Source organism: Leuciscus leuciscus (assembly GCF_965113295.1).
Source record: "Leuciscus leuciscus genome assembly, chromosome: 15".
NCBI lineage: Eukaryota > Metazoa > Chordata > Actinopteri > Cypriniformes > Leuciscidae > Leuciscus > Leuciscus leuciscus.
In genome coordinates this window covers 21,309,358-21,323,979 of record NC_138739.1, presented here as the reverse complement: position 1 = coordinate 21,323,979, position 14,622 = coordinate 21,309,358, and the positions used below count along the sequence as shown (strand labels likewise).

Here is a 14,622-nt window from a genome sequence, read left to right as displayed (position 1 = left end):
TATGTTGTATAATGCTCTTTTCACATAATTAAATGTTCTCAATCCAACTTAATTGTTAAATTTTTTTATTAGGCTAATGAAATTAACATTTTACTTCTACTCCACCAAAAGAGGCTGGACCACCACTGATAGATGAAGAGGAGATACACACTACTGGAAGAATATTAAAATCCAACAGGAAAAATAATTACTGTTGCTTTTGTATTTGAAGGGGGAAAAAAAAGATGACCAGATAAATAGTGAATAATTTGTGTATTTAACAGCTGTGGTGGTTACGGCATATATCTCTACTCTTCCATCTGGCATCCTCCCATTCCATAAAGTAATCTGGTTCATTTTTGGAAGGTGCGATGATGTGTGTCATCAATGCATCCAACCACACTGGAAATCCTAAAGGAAATTCTAATTATTAGGTTACTTCCAGAGGTCACAGCAAGATGTTATCAAGTGAACATCATTTATCAGATTAGCCTCATTTAAACCGAATTCTCCACCACTGACCTGCAATCCTGTGAATCTCTTCTTTCATCTCACAGATTTGTGTCGTGGAAACACAAAAACTCACAGAAAGTGTGTGAGAGCGAGGCACACATTCCTTTCCACTTTGAAACAGTGGCCTTACTAATGTGCTCTACATCTCTGATGTTATATAAAAATGTGCAATGAATGAATGCACTGCAAAAAAATTGCTTTTCCTCATTTCAGGGTTAACATACTCAAAGTTTTCACTTAACCTCCCGAAACAGGCCCCTGAACTCTTCAAGATAAACAAAGCTTTTGAAACTTTTAATCAATTGAACCAATTGCTTCGGATTCACTTTTTCGAAGCGCTCGAAACACCACACACTGATGACCTCTATTGGACAAACAGTGTAAATGCTATGAAAACTCAGCCAAAACAACCATACAGCTTTTAAAAACCAATTGCAAATGTTTTATTGAAAGTGTAATCTATCAAATGTAATTTATAAATCACTTAATAATATGAAATGTCTGTATAGTAGGTGTTTTAGTTATAACCATTGACATTTCAGCACGTTTCGAAACATTAGGCCATTTGTTCACTGAAATCAGCCCAACTTTTGCAGTTTATTTTATACACGATCCGAATCACTGGGTCGAAACAAATGATTCGCAAACGTTTCTATGCTTTACGAAGCATTTGCGTTTCGAAAGCGCCAATTTGATAGGCTAGTAGTTGTTAGAGGTATTTTTGTAACGTGACTCACATTCAAAACTGAACACAACAGCACACATTTAGACACGGATTCTCTTAATGATGAACAACACTGTGAAGAGTCTCTGCTGAAGGCAGCAACAACAGGTAGACAAAAACATGAGCAAAACTAATTGTAATTTAGGACAACCTAAAGATTGTTGATAATTTAAGTTCAATGAATGTACAAATATATATTTAACAAGTAATAGCTATGTGTGCATGTGTGAATAATTGTTACCGGACAATCATGGTTCTGACCTTTGAATAGAGTCAGAAGACGAACACAAATTCTTCACAGTGATCAAGATGGCGGCATTATATCCGCTTTGAGGCGAGTAGAATCAGCGGAAAATACAAGTTGGACAATGATATTTGTGAATAAAATAATGTTTTTTTTTTATTAAATGATTCATTGGTGAAGCAAATTCAAAAAGCATGAGTGAAGGACACGGCTAATGTCAATATAAGTTTAGCATCTGCACGTGATTTCACAAGCGTTATAGCGAGGCTACTGTAAGATAACAAACAAGTTAAAGATAGATATTGGAAGAAGGTCAAGTGCGTGTGGTTGTGCAGTGTGTACAACCCTGTTTCAGTCATCTAGAAATACTTTTATACCTCCACAAAACAAGAAATTAAGTAAACCAAGGGTGAAATGAAGTGGTTCGAATGTAGACTAATTTAGATGGGTGTGAAATACAGCAGGCAGTCGGTCAGAATTGTATGAGTTGACTCTAAGTTGAAGAGACACACCGAGCAGGGTCTAAGTTTAATTTTGTTTACTGAAGAGCTGGTTGAGTTTACATGTGTGGTTTTGACATGTACACACACATCAACTCAATATATACTTCAACTGAATAGTAATAGAACATGGATTAACCACAATAAAGCTGCCCAAGCTGCGTCTCCTCTCCAACATGGTTCCGCTTCAGCTATGGTAACATTGTGCGTTGTGATTGGTCAGGATCATCCGGGAACTTTAAGGGCATCCAGGCCTTATGTAGAAAGGGTGAAATATAAACATCTGATATGAAGCAGGGGGTCAATGTTCCGGAAAACATTGAAGCTTCCCCGGGCGCCGCCATTGATTAGCAGACCATCACCTGCTGTTAGCATTCCATTGACTCCCATTCATTTTGGCATCACTTTGACAGCGAATAACTTTACATCTGAGGCGTTTAAAGACTCCATTTGTCCATCATTTATTTATAAAGAGTCACGACAATGTATAAAAGGCTCCATTACCTTGTATCTTACGTTATGGCCCCGTAGAAGCCGTTTTTGTAAAAATAGGCTAACGATTGCGTCATAACCACGCGACTCTCTGTCGCACAGTAGAGAAATTACCGTATGGACAGGAGGAGAAGCTTGCGCGCAATCGGGGGGACGTGGAGGCAAAATGACAAAATAATTAATAAGAATACTTAGCAATAGTTTCTCCTGCTCCTAGCTCATGGACAGCTCCTACTCACGCTCTCCGTCTCTGCAAGTTTCGGAAGGGAATGATTCAGATTTCTCTTGGCACAGCTACTAGAAGACAGACGGGTTGCTCACGTCACATCTACGTCGTCAAGCTCAGTTTGAGTCTGCGCAGTACGCTCGACCATCAGGAAGAGCTTCTAATTGACTTCACGTTTCTCCGTTGAAACCTATGGGGTCGCTGTGTCCAGTTTATATACTGTCTATGATATGAAGCAGACACTAGCTGAAACATAATGCAATAATCAATAGGCAATCAAACACAATCAAACACACTTAAAAATTATAAGCACACTAAATTATATAAAAAGAGGGTATTAAATGCATAATAAAATAGCAATACTTGTTTTGTATTTGTCCATTCATTTAATCTTTTAATTGAGTAAATATGTTAAAAATCATTAAATCATATTTTAATCAACATAAACAGCAACATTGAATCTCTTGTATGAAGTTCCTCTGATGTTGCTGATGATAGATAGTTTATAAAGTCCGGTGTGTTCAGATCTGATGTTTCTGATGACTATCCCTCTGGAGTCTGTATTTGAATTTCACATTACTGTTATGAATATTATATTATTTCATCCGGTGACATTTCACACTGATATATTTTCTATTCTATAATAAGCATACTTTTCATTTTAGAACTATTAAAAATTTTCAAAATTAAATTTAGGCTTTAAGTTGTAAAACTAATTTGCATAAAAAGTTTTTTTTCTTGTAAGTTAGTAATATAGTGATACTTGCCCTCTGGTTTTTCTCGGTTGCATTTCTTGCAGCAACAGTAAAACACACACGCAGAAATGAACAGCAGAAGCAGCATCAGCGCACAAACTACTGTTGTAACGGGTATAAACTGAACTGGAGTCTGTGTCGTTTCTGTAAAAAAAAAAAAAGAGAAAATGGTCAATCCTTTCAGTTGGACTTTAGACACAATATGAACTGAACAATTATAAAGAAAATATGTTGAAAATGTTGCTGCTGCCATACCTACACGTGTGTGACAGAATATATAGGCATATATATATATGTATATATATATGTGTGTGTGTGTGTGTGTGTGTGTTTTTTTTAATATATATTTATTATTGATTAAGTATCTGATGATTTTTAATAACTGCAGATTCTTCGTCTATAATAAATAAAAGATATATGAAAAAAATATACACAGATGTGGCACAATAATTTCAACAAGATACTAAAAAAGATAATCGGATGATAATGTTATTTTCAAAGTTATATTGTTTTGTGAATGTTTGGTGAATGTTTCTACCAGAAAAACCCAATAGTAACACAAGGAGGCGAGTTTCCTGATGCATTTTATATTCTCACTTTCTAAAACAGAACCACATTAAAATAATTCAATTATTTTTTAATTAAACAATTAATATACAACATAAAATAACATAATTTATTTTGTAGTTCTCTATAACCAATAAATAATATTGATCATCATATTTTATTGTCTCTGCCGAACATTAAACACATACTTCAGAGAAAAAGTTCAATATTATTCACTTTACTCACTATAGACAGTAACACTGAATCTATTGAATGAAGTTCCTCTGGTGGTGAGGATTCGCATTTTATAAAGTCCAGAGTGTTCAGTTCTGATGTTTCTGATGGTCAGAGATCCAGTTTGATTGTCCATCTGGAGTCTTTTCTCAAATATCATATCAGTGTCATCCATATAGATGTTCTGTCTGCGGATTTGAGCAATACGAGTCTCTTCATCTCCAAACATCCACAGTATCTGATCATCTCTCTGTATTTCAGTAACATCAGTGTTTAGAGTGACAGAATCTCCTTCCATCACTGAAACTGACTTCATTTCATCTGTCTCAACTCCAAACATACCTAAACAAGAATAAAATAAAAACAATAAAAAATTAAAAGACAGAGACTTTATATAATATAATTTCCTGTTTAATCATGTACTTCTAAAAGGTAAAAAAAAAAAAAAAATGTATCTCTTGTGAAATTGCATTTAAATAAATGCTCTACATTTTCTGATTAAAAGTGTTAAGAGTGTCTCACCGCTCAGAACAAACAGGATCAGAACACACAGATGAGAAGACATTGTGACAGAAACAAACGTCCAGCCGAGAGTCTCTTCAGACACAGAAGAGCAACTTCCTGATTAAAAAGTTATATTTCTGAAGTATAGATTGCTAAATCAAAAGCCAACTGGATTTGTTCTCTATCTGGGCTTTGCTGACTAAGTTCAATGTATTCTTCAACTTCCTCTTAATATCTCAGTAACTCCCACGGTGTATCTCATGAACAAATGTTTCATCACAATGATGAATGTCTTTTTAAACGATTTGAATAAGCGATTGAAATACTGATTGGCTGAAAATTAAATATCATTCAATTAAATAGTTTATATATATATATATATATATATAAAAACACACACACATGAGAAATCAAAGGTTCATTGATTTAATTTTGTCTATGACACAGTTTTAGTATAATTTTAGTAGATTCATCTATAGGCAACAAATTACCTGCATTTCAGGTAATCAAATGCATTTTACATTTTAATGTTAATTCATTCATCTTACAACCTAAAGACCTTGTTAAACTGTATGATGGTTTTGGTGAAATCAGTGTTGAATGAGGAATTATGAGGAGTGACTGGTGTCAGATCCAAGATGATCTCTGTTTTCTGACAATACTTCTCATCTAAAAACTTGACATCAGATGCTGCTTTCTGGCATTTCACACATATTTTAGGTTATATAATGAGCATTAATATATATGCATTATATAATTATATAAGCATTATATAATGAGCTCTTAAACAATGCAAAGCACCCGGAGTCGATCGCATAGAAGGGGACCTAATTCGGCTAAGAGGCCAGACACTAGTTAAGGTAATGCACAACATCTGCAATAAAATATGGAAAACCGGGCAATTCCCTAAACTGTGGACACAGTCCTTGATAGTAGTCATCCCTAAAAAAAGGCGAACACAACAAAATGTGAGAATAATAGAACTATCAGCATCATTTGTCACGCTAGTAAGATTATACTGGAAATCATACGTAGCAGGATGAAACCGCGTATTAAAGGGAACAAGCCGGCTTTAGGCCAAGTCGGGGTACAATCGAGCAAATATTCTCACTAAGGTTATTGGCAGAAAAATATACCAAATTGCAAAATGGCGAGCTGTACATGATCTTCATTGACTTCAAGAAAGCATTCGATAGAGTGTGGCATGAAGCACTTTGGGCGATCTTGCATCACTACGGTTTGCAACCAAAGCTGATCGGTTTGTTGGAAGACCTATATAAACGAGCCGAGAGCGCAGTAATCGTGGGCCATGATACAACGGAGTGGTTTAAACAAACAGTCGGGGTTAGACAGGGTTGCATAATGTCACCAGATCTATTCAACCTGTATTTGGAACACATCATGAGACTTGCCCTAGACAGACAAAACATGGAAAATGTCGGAGCAAGTGTCGGCGGAAGGCAGCTCAGCAACTTAAGATTTGCCGACGACATTGGTCTCATAGCTGAAACTCTGCAAAATAGCCAAGTATTAATCGACCGCGTAAACGAGGAGAGCACCAGGTTCGGACAAGAGATCCACAATACAAAGACTGAATGGATGCGGGTAAGATCAACACCTAAAGAAGGCGAGGTAATTGAACAACAACACGTCTTGCTGAGAGGAGAACCGCTCACAGAAGTAAAGACCGTCAAGTACCTGGGAGCAACAATAGCTGCAAATGGAGACTGTATGCAAGATATTCGCATCAGAACCGCGACAGCGCTCAGTTCAATGGGCATGGAAAGGCAGAGGAATCAGCATACACACCAAGATGCGCTTGTATAAAGCACTGATCCAGCCAATAGCGCTATACGGCTGTGAAACTTGGACCCTTAAAAAACCGGAAGAGAAAAAACTCCTTGTATTCGAAATGGCCGCCCTAAGGAAGATACTCAGGGTTAGCAGATTAGACAAAATCCGTAACGAGATAATGCGACAGCGTACGGGGTGCCATCAAACGATTGTGCAAGTAGTACATGAGAGGCAGCATAGGTGGCTAGGACATGTGCTGAGAATGAAAGAAGAGCATATAGTGAGGACGGTACTACAAGGAAAAGTAGATGGTAAAAGAAAACAAGGAAAACCGAAGGCCACATGGATAAGATTGATCGAATATCGGACAAGTATGAGTTTACACCAAGCATCAATTGTGGCACGGGACAGAAATATTTGGAGAGAACTAGGTGAACGTATTGGAGCCCACGTCGGACTCACCAGCTGAGTGCTGATAAGGCGTAGAAGAAGAAGAAGAAGAAGATAATGAGCATATTTTTCATTTCAAAATTATTCACATAGTTAAAATTTCAATTTTGGCTCTTAATTTTAAAACAATGTTTGCATATAAGAGTTATTTTAATGTCCTGTCACATGCAGAAATGAGCAGCGGCACACAAACAACTGTTATAATGAAATATGAATCCTGTAACATTTCTGTAATAAAGTGAAAACACCAGTGAACATCTGGACTCTGAAGATCTCCCTGATGATGATGATGATGATGATGATGATGAAGAGTCTGAATAGTTATTTTAGCATCAGAGTTAGAGTGACAGAATCTCCATCACTGACACTGACTTCACTTCATCTGTATCACAAAACACACATGAAGAACATATAAAAGTTTCCCAGACACATAATTATGTTATTTATACAGAGATGATCTATTAAACAAAATCTGTCAGTAAACATTCCACATATAATAATAAACAGTGTACAAACTAGAAGTGATTTCTATTTACTCACGGCAAAGGCCGAACAGGAACAGAACACAGATGAGAGGAAATCATTCTGACTTTACTCAACTTCAACAGAAAACTCTTTTACGACAGAGCGGTGATGAATTTTTAATGAACTAATCATAATTCTAACATCTAACTTTACTTCCCTTTTAGGCCTAACATTCTAACACTTTGAACCAAATGTACTGAAACGCTCTATTCTTTGCCTATTATGGAAAATTCTGAAGTGCTGACGATGACAAAATCAAAAATATACTGTCTGTATTATGTCATGATATATTGAGTAATCAACTTAACTCTTAACCCTTTTCAATGATATTTTTGCTTATGCCAGTGACAGAGGGTAAAGAGGTGGGTGTCACGGTTGTTGAATGCATTGTTTTCTTCTTGTCTCGTGTCATTGTTGTCTATGTGTGAGTGGGCGTTGTCCCGCTCACGTGTCCGTCAGCGCTCCAGCTGATCATCATCATCATCAAATCACTGTTCACAGCTGCGATTCATTTCCGTTCCTATATATACTCACACCATTCTCTGTTCCAGTGTCGGATTGTTTGTTGATGTCCTGTGACTTGCCGTGTCTGTTTCCCCGTGGAGTTGCCGTGTCTGTGTTCGCCTTGCCTTGTCTTCCTGCCGTTGTGTTCGTCATCCTTGGGTTCACCGCACTCCAGCACCGGGATTGGGATTCACCACTATCACCGCACCAGCGCACCACAGACCATCAAGTCCCTGCCTGAGTCTGAATCGCCGCCTTCCTGTTCTTTCTGTTGTGTGTACGTTGGAGAATAAATATCACTTTGAGTATCTGCGATTGCTTCCTGTTTATTCTATCATGACAGAACAATCCGACCATTCCATGGAAGCAGCAGGTGGCGCCGCAGCAACGATGGACGACTTTGTTCGTGCAAGTATTCAAAGGATGGATGCTCAGGACCGCCAGCAAGGAGAAGCGGCGCGCGCGATTCAGGCTCTCGTCACGCAGGTGTCCGAGCTGACCCAGCGTTTTCAACAGCTGCAACCTCCCGCTGCGCCAGCCGCACCGGCCGTCCCTCCCACACCACCGATGCCCGCCTCCCAGTCCGAGCCACGCCTCCCGACTCCTGAGCCATACTCTGGTGAGCCTAACTTTTGCCGGCCGTTTTTGACTCGATGCAGCATGCATTTTGCTCTCCAGCCCAGAACCTTTGAGGGAGAGAAATCTAAAGTGGCGTTTGTCCTCACGTTACTGACTGGGAGAGCGGCACTATGGGGGACGGCGGTGTGGGAGAACCAAGAACCATGCTGTTCCTCGTTCCAGGAGCTCTCTCTGGAGATGAGAAGAGTTTTTGACCGCGCGGTTGCGGGGAGAGAGGCTGCCAGGGTCTTGTCTGAACTACGTCAGCGAGAACGATCTGTTTCGGATTATGCCATCGAGTTCAAGACCCTGGCGGCCGAGTGTCGCTGGACCGAGGAAGCGCAGTGGGATAGGTTCCTGCATGGGCTGGCCGACCGCGTCCAGAGGGAGATCTACGCCCTGGACCTGCCCCCCTCACTGAACGGACTCATCGACCTGGCTCTGAGGGTGGACGCCCGATTAGCCCGGGTCGGACCACGCGCTCCACCCAGCCTGCCTCGTGGGGGGGTGGAACATCAATGGTCCAGCGGCATGGACGCGGCCGGTCCCTCCGATCCCGAGCCCATGCAGGTGGGTCGAGCTCGGCTTTCCCGGGAGGAGAGGGAGAGGCGGAGATCCCTTGGCCTTTGCCTGTACTGCGGGGGCGCGGGACATTTCGCTAACAACTGCCCGGTAAAAGGCCAAGCCCGATAGTAAGTATGAGGCTACTATCGGGTGGGATCTCCGCCGAAAAGTCCTCATCTACGTCCACCATCCTCCCGGGAAGACTTAGATGGTCTGGTCACGATCATCACTGCACCGCACTGGTGGACTCTGGGGCTGAAGGTAATTTCATGGATCGCACCTTTGCACTGCAGTTTCAAGTCCCACTCAGAACACTTCCCCAGAGAATCACCGTACATGCACTCAATGGACAGTCACTACCTACCATCTCCCAGGCCACCGAGAACATCACGCTCATCACCTCAGGGAATCATGCAGAGACGATATCATTTTTCATCACAGACTCACATCACACACCCGTTGTCCTGGGTCACCCCTGGCTCAACCAACACAACCCCCGCATTGACTGGAAACAAAGATCCATATCAGCCTGGAGCGCTGAGTGTCATAAGTCTTGTCTTGTGTCTGCCTGTTCTGTTGTCTCTGTTCCTGTGTTGCAGGAGGAAGCAGTGGATTTATCAAACGTGCCCGTGGAGTACCGTGACCTGAGGGAAGTGTTCAGTAAGTCAAGGGCTGCTTCTCTTCCTCCGCACCGTCCCTACGACTGTGCTATAGATTTACTGTCAGGTAAGTCTCCGCCTAAAGGCAAGATTTATTCACTCTCGGTTCCGGAGAGGGAGGCTATGGAGAAATATATTTCTGATTCTCTAGCATCCGGGTTCATCCAACCTTCCTCATCTCCAGCGGGGGCGGGGTTCTTTTTTGTGGGGAAGAAGGATGGATCGCTGCGACCTTGTATTGATTACCGGGGACTGAACAACATCACGGTAAAGAATACTTATCCTTTGCCGTTGATGTCTTCAGCCTTCGAGAGGTTGCAGGGAGCATCCATCTTCACAAAACTGGACTTACGTAATGCTTATCATTTGGTCCGTATCAGGAAGGGGGATGAATGGAAGACTGCCTTCAACACCCCTAGGGGGCACTTTGAATACTTGGTCATGCCTTTCGGTTTGTCCAACAGTCCCGCAGTCTTCCAAGCGCTCGTCAATGACGTGCTGCGAGACATGATCGATCAGTTTATTTATGTTTACCTGGATGACATTCTGATCTTTTCCTCGTCTCTCCAGGAACACGTGCAGCACGTCCGACGGGTACTCCAAAGGTTGCTAGAGAATGGGCTTTTTGTCAAGGCGGAGAAATGCGCTTTTCATGCACAGTCGGTCCCTTTCTTAGGACACATCGTGTCGGCTGAGGGTATGCGTATGGATCCTGACAAAGTTAAGGCTGTGGTAGAGTGGCCAAACCCAGATTCCCGTAAGGCCCTACAGAGGTTTCTGGGGTTCGCCAATTTCTACCGGCGTTTTATTCGCAACTTTAGCCAACTAGCCGCACCTCTGACTGCCTTGACCTCCCCAGAACTGCGTTCAGGTGGTCGGAAGCAGCCGAGACTGCTTTTTCCAACCTCAAGAGTCGCTTTGTTTCGGCTCCCATCTTAATCGCCCCTGATTCCTCACGTCAGTTTGTGGTGGAGGTCGACGCGTCAGAGGTGGGGGTAGGCGCAGTTCTTTCTCAACGCTCACCTTCAGACAACAAGATGCATCCATGCGCGTTTTTATCTCATCGTTTATCACCTGCTGAACAAAATTACGACATTGGCAACAGGGAGTTGTTGGCGGTCAAGCTAGCCTTGGAAGAATGGCGTCATTGGTTAGAGGGGTCCGGGGTACCCTTTATCGTCTGGACGGATCATAAGAATCTGGAGTACATTAGATCCGCCAAGAGGTTGAACTCCAGGCAGGCTCGGTGGGCACTTTTTTTCGGCCGTTTTGATTTTACCCTCTCGTATCGTCCGGGTTCCAAAAACGTCAAACCCGATTCTTTATCGCGTATTTTTGATAGATCCGAACACGCACCTACTCCCGAGCATATTTTTCCTGAGACCCTAATTATCTCTACGCTCACTTGGGAGGTCGAAGCGAGAGTCAAGAAGGCTCTAGAAGGGGTAACGCCTCCGATCCGGTGCCCATCGAACCGCTTATTTGTGCCGGAGGAACTACGTCCAGACGTTATTCGGTGGGGTCATTGTTCTAGCCTAGCCTGTCATCCAGGAGTTAGTCGCACCCTTTATTTGGTCAAACAACGATTCTGGTGGCCGCTTATGGCTCGCGATGTTCACGATTTTGTTTTGGCTTGCTCAGTTTGTGCTATTGGCAAGTCGTCCAATCGACCCCCAGATGGGTTACTCCAACCGCTGTCGGTGCCTTCGAGACCCTGGTCCCATATCGCACTAGATTTTGTTACCGCCCTCCCACCCTCCCAGGGTAACACGGTAGTTTTAACCGTGGTGGACCGATTCTCGAAGGCAGCCCACTTTGTTCCCTTGCCCAAATTACCTTCAGCCAAGGAGACAGCGGTTGTAGTCGTTAATCACGTCTTTCGGTTACATGGCCTCCCGACAGACGTGGTTTCCGACAGGGGTCCCCAATTTGTGTCCAAATTTTGGCGAGAGTTTTGTAGGTTGCTGGGGGCGACGGTCAGTCTGTCTTCTGGGTTTCACCCCCAGAGCAATGGCCAAACTGAGAGAGCCAACCAAGACCTGGAGAGAACTTTGCGATGTACGGCTGCCAGGAATCCTTCCTCCTGGAGTCAACAACTGCCTATGGTGGAGTACGCCCACAATTCGTTGCCAGTGTCTGCTACGGGCCTATCTCCTTTTGAGTGTAGTATAGGATACCAGCCACCAGTTTTTCCCAGTCTGGAATCCGAAGTCGCGGTCCCCTCTGCTCACGCCTTCGTCCAGAGGTGTCACCACACATGGACAAGAGCCCGTGAGACTCTCCTCCGTGTGCGGGCGCGCACCAAGGCCAAAGCCGATCGCCACCGGTCTAGGCCTCCCGTATACGTCGTCGGTTCCAAAGTGTGGCTTTCTACTAAGAACATTCCGCTCCGCTCCGTATCCAATAAATTGGCTCCTAAATTCATTGGCCCGTTTTCTGTCACCAAGATTGTTAGTCCGGTGGCAGTCCGCCTCAAACTCCCTCCAGTGTACAGGAGAATTCATCCGGTATTCCATGTGTCCAAAATCAAACCCGTTTTTTTTTCCCGTATTAATCCGCCGGCCCCGGTTCCCCCACCGCCGCGTCTCGTAGACGGGGAACCAACCTATTCGGTACGTCGCATCCTGGACTCTAGGCGGAGGGGACGCGGATTCCAGTACCTGGTGGACTGGGAGGGTTACGGTCCGGAGGAGAGAAGTTGGGTTCCGGCTCGTGACATCCTGGATCACTCTCTTATCGATGATTACAATCGACAGGTAAGGGAGTCTGGGAACGCCGTGAGGCGTTCCTAGAGGAGGGGGTACTGTCACGGTTGTTGAATGCATTGTTTTCTTCTTGTCTCGTGTCATTGTTGTCTATGTGTGAGTGGGCGTTGTCCCGCTCACGTGTCCGTCAGCGCTCCAGCTGATCATCATCATCATCAAATCACTGTTCACAGCTGCGATTCATTTCCGTTCCTATATATACTCACACCATTCTCTGTTCCAGTATCGGATTGTTTGTTGATGTCCTGTGACTTGCCGTGTCTGTTTCCCCGTGGAGTTGCCGTGTCTGTGTTCGCCTTGCCTTGTCTTCCTGCCGTTGTGTTCGTCATCCTTGGGTTCACCGCACTCCAGCACCGGGATTGGGATTCACCACTATCACCGCACCAGCGCACCACAGACCATCAAGTCCCTGCCTGAGTCTGAATCGCCGCCTTCCTGTTCTTTCTGTTGTGTGTACGTTGGAGAATAAATATCACTTTGAGTATCTGCGATTGCTTCCTGTTTATTCTATCATGACAGTGGGGGCTTGCTTTACCAATTGAACCAATCATATTGATAGAAGGTGATGTGAGTTAAGTCATGAGTCAGTCACGATGATTTTATTTGTCGTGTCTGTCTTTATCCTATAAAACCTGTTGTATTCTTGTTTGCTGGTGGGATTCTCTCTGAAATTTGTCTGAGATCCTATGGCCGTGTTTCTTTTTGGGAGATTCTCTGAGAATTGCTCGAGTACTCTCCCGGCCGTGATTAAAGCATTTAGAGGACATTTGCTGAAGTCTGTTATTATTGCTGAACGAGCTGAAAATTAATCAATGAATATGATTAGCTCTTGTTGAAGCCTTGTTGAAATCTATTGAGAACTTGTCACATCCACTAATTAGTTTCCACCAGCAGAGGTCAGTGTCACAACAGTAATGAAACTGTTGTGACACTGACCTCTGCTGGTGGAAATTAATTAGTGGATGTGACAATTTCTCAATAGATTTCAACAAGGCTTCAACAAGAGCTAATCATCATATTCATTGATTAATTTTCAGCTCTTTATTACTCTTCCCTCCAACGTAAGATGGGAAAATCATAACAATGTAATCAGTACAGAGAGAATATTTCAGAATAAGAGTTTATTTCCTGTCAAATAAATAAACACACCCCTTCTGGCTATATGAAAAAAAAGTGCAAAAGAACACAGAGCTGCTAATGTGAATATTAGTTAAATTAGCTGTCAGAAGACGCATAAAAAATTACAAGAGTAGCTTTTTTCAAAACATAACAGTACTGCATATTTATTACTTCATATAATTAGTAGAGCGCTTCTTCAAGAGATTCCGATTTAGCAAAAACTTAATTAAAATTCGTACAATTTGAAAAACAGACATTTTTATAATTTCCTGATGTTAGTTCACTGATCGATTTAGTCTACTGTAGTTTACATACATAATAACATCCTTATTCAGAAAAATAACTTGACATGAATCAACGTGTCACATTCATATATCCATCTTGGATTGAAGCATTCAGTAGGTAGTGAATATAAATTCATATCAATGACAGGACTGATTTGACCATTATAACCAGTCAAACCCATTAACACATGGATTCCTCAAACAGTCAGCAGGAGCCATAGCACAATGATTAAACACATTCAATACTGAATTCACTGGGTCTCATTTGACATATTTATGGCATGGTTTCTGAGTGAAATCTCACTTGTTTTGATAAGGTTTTATTTAATAAGGTTAGACAAATCAACCAGAATGTTGACTGACACAAAAAGACTGTAGTATATAATGTATTTTTAATATATAATGTATAATGTATTTTTTTGTTGATATGAGATATTGCTGGGATGTTAAACTTTTCACATGTGCTTGTCAATTATCAGAATTTTTCTTACTCTTTCCTATTTCTCACTTTCAAATAAAATCCACATCCTGTGAAACCTAAAGCTTCAACCACACTGTCAAGTTATTCGAGAAACAACAGAATCCAGTCTTATACTGGAAACAATGAAGTTTCCATGAATCAG

At 42.1% G+C, this 14,622-nt stretch overlaps 1 protein-coding gene across 1 annotated transcript in view; it reads right to left on the bottom strand.

Moving 5' to 3' along the window:
* LOC309475644 (SLAM family member 5-like) overlaps nt 1-14,622 on the bottom strand; it is a 101,683-nt gene that overhangs the window by 47,672 nt on the left and 39,389 nt on the right. The window lies entirely within an intron of this gene.